Source organism: Hevea brasiliensis, chromosome 3 (assembly GCF_030052815.1).
Source record: "Hevea brasiliensis isolate MT/VB/25A 57/8 chromosome 3, ASM3005281v1, whole genome shotgun sequence".
NCBI classification, from domain to species: domain Eukaryota; kingdom Viridiplantae; phylum Streptophyta; class Magnoliopsida; order Malpighiales; family Euphorbiaceae; genus Hevea; species Hevea brasiliensis.
Window position 1 is genome coordinate 17,240,921 of NC_079495.1, and position 4,873 is coordinate 17,245,793.

A 4,873-nucleotide genomic window follows, 5' to 3' on the forward strand; every position below is an offset into this window, starting at 1 on the left:
TGCCTAATACCTTCCCCACTCGTTTACGGACCCCGAACCCAGAATCTCTGTCTTGAAATGGTTTCATTTTAATTTATTTTCACAAAAGGTTTTCTTTAATTTCCCTCAAAATTAAAGTGGCGACTCCTCACTCTTTTCCACTTCGGTGAGGGTTCGTTCAGGCGACCGCAAAATACCTTGCGACAGTTCCCATTATAAATGACATGAATATGTACTTAGAAACTATGTTCCCATTATAATGACATGAAAATGTATAAAGCATAGATAGAACATGAAATGAAATAACAATATGTTATGAACCCTTAATAATACATAGCAGGAAATAATAAAACTATAAGTGCTTAATAATGCTAATTTGCCCAAAGTATACCTAGACTTATATATATAGCTTGGATTGATTGGTATACCAATTAGGGACTACAGATTATAATACTGCTCACAGGAATAATCATTGATGGACAATATATGTCTGATATGATTGTTCTACTGGCTTTATGCCTGCCCATTGGCCATTGTGCCTGATATGATTTCTGGCTTTATGCCTGCCTGCTGGCCTTGTGCCTGACATGACAGATGCTTTATAGTCTATCATAGGTTACTTGGGCACAGATATCAGTAATAAACCTTAAATTTAAATAAGTACATGAAAAGATCACAGGTATAAGTACTAAGACTGAACATGGAATAAGCCCATTGGCCATTGTGCCTGATATGATTTCTGGCTTTATGCCTGCCTGCTGGCCTTGTGCCTGACATGACAGATGCTTTATAGTCTATCATAGGTTACTTGGGCACAGATATCAGTAATAAACCTTAAATTTAAATAAGTACATGAAAAGATCATAGGTATAAGTACTAAGACTGAACATGGAATAAACGAACAGAAAAGATCCCGATTAACTTAATTACTTCCAAAGTTCTATAAACATGTAAAAGACTATAATCTCATGAAATCTATATTTCTTTATAAAGTTATACGTTGGAATAATTATTTTAATTATTTAGTTATTTTTGTTTCAAATTATTGCACCACTAAGCAGAAATGCTTAGCGCGATGGATTGTTTCCTCGTATAGGTACAGGAGACCACCACCACTAGCAGCAGTAGTAGTAGAGCGTGGATAGAGAGTTGATCAGATCTGCTAGAGTGTCAGTCACCTCATCAGTCATTTTGATAGGGCTCATGTATATTTAGGTTTTTGCATTTTGGTTATTGTATGTAAGTAAACAGTGTAAGTTATTTTGTGATTGTAAATAAAATTATAAATATTGTACTTGAGTTTATATGAATGAAATAAAGTATTTTATTTACTTGAAATGATTATGAGTATTATGATGACATGACATTGTTTATGAAAAATATGAAATGAATATGGACTGTTTAACAGGTAAATAAGGAAACCCGCCACGTACTAATAAAACAGAGGAGACTCTGTCTGGGTCTTCACAAAAATAAGATGTGATAAAAAAAACTAAAAAAAATCTACACATAAGATAATGAAATTAAATAGACATTAAATTAATATTGTACATGACAAGACAGGATAGGGTGCTCCAGCACCGAATGTAGCACACCTTGCTCGACTACACTATAGATGGGTGAGGGGTGTTATAAGCAATTTGTTGAGAACTTCTAGAAGATGATGATGAACTGACAAGCATACTTAGATCTTTCATCTTCTTTGCCAACACATTTTTGAGTGCATCAAATTTGGCATTGATCATGTTGAATGGATCAAGATCATACATTCCAGCTGCTTGCTTCTTTTGAGTTGGAGCTGGCCCTCTTGGACTACTCCAAAGATGAGTATTCTTTGTAATTTTCTCTAACAACTCATAAGCTTTATCTTTAGGTTTAATAATGAATTCCCCTATAGTTTGAGCATCAATAATTCCTCTGATAGCAGGAGTAACATTTGTGTAGAAATTCTGATTAATCATCTATTTAGGAATGGCATGATATGGACATTATCTCTCTAACTCCTTCCATCTCATCCATGACTCATAAAGGGTCTCATCTTCTCTTGGTCAAAAAGCAATCATTTAATTCCTTAATTCTTGAGTTTTTCCAAGTAGAAAGTACTGTGCAAGAAATGCATCAGTGAGCTGCTCCCAATTTCTGATTGAATTATGAGGTAGAGAATCAAACCAATCCAATGTTCTATCTTTCAAAGAGAATGAAAACAATTTCAGCCTTGCTGCATTATCAGATACTCCAGCTTGCTTTTGTATATCGCAGATCATAGCAAATTTCTTAAGATGAGTATGTGAATTTTTTAAAGGATGACCTCCAAATTGAGAATTCTAAATCATTTGAAGTACCCCAAAATCCATCTTATAGCTACTTGCATCAATCTTTGGTCTTGCTATACTCTCTCTCAAGTCATCAAAATGAGGGAATGCATGATCCATAATACTTTCCCTAGGCACATTAGCATTGACTACTACTTCTTCACGAGCTTCATTCTTTTTATTTTGATTGTTTACACCATTACCACCACCAATTCTAACTCTTTCTTTAGCCATTTTTATTTCAACTTCAGCTACTCTCAAAACTTCTTTTCTTTTTTTGGTCTCTTTCTTGTTGGCTCTACAAAACTTCCCAATTTTAGGATTGAATAATAAGGATGTGTCACTTGTGCTTTGGGCTCTTCTCATAAAAGATTACAAAGTACCTAAAAAGAACAAGCAAAACACAAAGTGAAAAGATAATATAAAAATAAAATCTATAAACAACTAAAATAATCAAGAATTCTATCTTAAACAAACAACTACTCAGCAACGACACTAAAAACTTGATGTATCATAACCGCAAGTGCACGGGTCTTTCAAGTAGTATAGAAAAAGATATCATTCCCACGAAGAGTTGTATTTTCAATTGAATTTTTTATGTAAAATAAATTATACTAAAATTGTCATTTAATCAAACAAATAAAAGAAATTTGGAAATTTGAATTTTAAGGTATGAAAATGTAAATCTAAACTCAAATAATGACTAATTTAATAATTGGTTGAATAAAGAAATTGAGAATATCAATAATGAAAATTGATAAGATGAGATTAAACTAAGCAGTCAAAAGTAAATTTCTAAGCAACAATTGATAAAAGACAATTCCAGAGTTAAAGGTTTATATTCAAGTCAATTTGAGATTTTGCTAGCTAGCCCAATCTATAAAATCTATGGGTTTAAAGGAGACTAATTCTAAAATCCTTTGAAATCTCTTTCAAGTGAGACAAAGCGTGCCTTAGTTAACTTAATCCTACTTTCGTGGCGTTAAAATTAACCAAGACCCATTAGGTTCTTTAATCAATCTATTAATCCTCTTAATCCTTAGTCTATTTCTAGATCTAAGTTAATTAAGTCCAATTTCTTAATTATTTATCACTTGGCTTTCTCCTTTTGGTTCTTCAACCAAGGATTAAGAACATAACTTAATAAGGCGCTTCATTAAGCATGTGAATAAGCACACAAGAAATGGATTAAACCTTATAAATTTCATTAAATTGAGACTAACCCAGTTCAAATCCAAAAAAATAACACAAATATTACATTCCTAACTTCAGAATCAAAAGAAACTACTCACAATCCATGTTTACTACAAGAAATTCTAAGTAAAAGAGGAAATAAATCATGAAAATAAACTAAAACTAAAGAAACCTAATAGATGGCATAAAGAAACGGTGAAGAAGGAGAAGAATCCAAGCTATTGCAGTCCAAAAATGGCATGTGCCTCCCTTTTTTCTCTCTTCTTTCTCCAATCTTTCTCCTTATTCTCCTTCCTTTTGCAAAAAGTGATGTAAGGATGCTTAAATACCCCTCACAAAAACCCTAGGATAAGCTAAAAATGGACTAAAATAAAGTCATTATACAAGTGAGAACATTTGCTTCTTCATCTAATTAATAAGGAAGTGCATAGGCTGTGCAGGATCTACACAAGCTGTATAGATTTTGGCATGTCTGGCAATTTTTTGTGAAGGTGCACAACTGACCTACACAAGCTATGTAGCATATTTTGCAAGTTTTGGTAACTTCAGATGTCTTCCGTGAAGGTGCATAAGGGACCTACACAACTTGTGCAACACGTTATGCAAGTTTCAACAATTTAAAAAATTCCTTCGGTGAAGTTGTACAAGGTAGGCGTGAAAGTGCACAAGCTGTGCAATGCGTTGTGCAAGTTTCGACAGGTGCAATATTTCTTCCGTGAAGCTGAATAGGTAACCTGCATAGGCTATGCAGTCCTTTGTGTAGATTTCAGTAGGTTCAAAATTACTTCTAATTTATGTACGAAAGCTGCACAGGCTATGCAGTAAGTTGTGCAAATTTCGAGAACTCTCATATTCTTCAATTTTCAAGCTTCATTTTAGTACTTTTGGACCTGGAAAACACTCCTCACTTGCCCAATTACTCTTTAGTTCCTTAAAAACACTTTCTATCTACAAAATAAAGCGAGATTACAAATTAGTCCAAAAATTAAAAATTATGCAAAAGTAACTAAATAACTACTAAAATTAACTAAAATTGACTAAGAAATCAATAAAATGACTATGAAATTTAATCTAAATGACTATATAAAATGCATGTATCATTTCAAAACATAAATAGAAGTACTCTATGATTTGTTTCCAATATAAGAGCATTTGAGGATTTTTTGAATATATGTAAATGCAACCTGTATAATATCCCTCAACAACCTTGAATTTCTTTTAAAAGCTAAAATTCTAACAAAATCTTAAATGGATGTTAGCATTTTTAGCTCTTGTCAACTATTTCATAATGTACATATTATATTCCTGTAACAAGCCTAAATACCGAGATAAATAAACAAATAATTGCTAAAATAAACATTACTCTTGACAACATTCACTATAAATTG

At 32.5% G+C, this 4,873-nt stretch overlaps 1 non-coding gene across 1 annotated transcript; it reads left to right on the top strand.

The window, feature by feature from the left end:
- The first annotated feature begins 1,950 nt into the window (after positions 1 to 1,950).
- Positions 1,951 to 2,058, top strand: LOC131178958 (small nucleolar RNA R71). The gene has a single exon (XR_009147965.1). It is a non-coding gene; the product is annotated as a small nucleolar RNA R71 (small nucleolar RNA).
- Positions 2,059 to 4,873: the final 2,815 nt, after the last annotated feature.